Below are 331 nucleotides of genomic sequence, written 5' to 3' on the forward strand. Positions count from 1 at the left end.
GGAGAGAAAGAAAGAGAGACACACATACACACAAAGGTCAGGTCCTGGGAGCCTGCGCTTGGCCGGCTGTCCCGGGGCCTCCCCCGGAGGACGTGAGGAGCGGGCATGCACACGGGGGCTGGCAGGGGAGGGGCCCTCAGACGTGTCTCCCCTGTGGACCGTGCATTGTCTCGGGAGGGTGGGTGAGCTGAACGAGCGCGCCGGGGCCGGGATCGGCCCCTCCCTGGGCCCACTGCCTTCCTGCCGCCTCCGCCTCCTCATCGCCGCCCCGCGGTGCCCTGACAGTGCCGCCGGCCTGGGGGCCCCTCCCCCGCCGCTCTTCACACCATGC

General features: G+C 71.3%; 1 protein-coding gene across 1 annotated transcript in view; it reads right to left on the reverse strand.

The window, feature by feature from the left end:
* DPP9 (dipeptidyl peptidase 9) overlaps positions 1 to 331 on the reverse strand; it is a 41,580-nt gene that overhangs the window by 4,513 nt on the left and 36,736 nt on the right.

The sequence above is a fragment of the Lipotes vexillifer genome, unplaced genomic scaffold (assembly GCF_000442215.2).
Source record: "Lipotes vexillifer unplaced genomic scaffold, Lipotes_vexillifer_v1.1 scaffold1011, whole genome shotgun sequence".
In the NCBI taxonomy this organism is placed as follows: Eukaryota; Metazoa; Chordata; class Mammalia; order Artiodactyla; family Lipotidae; genus Lipotes; species Lipotes vexillifer.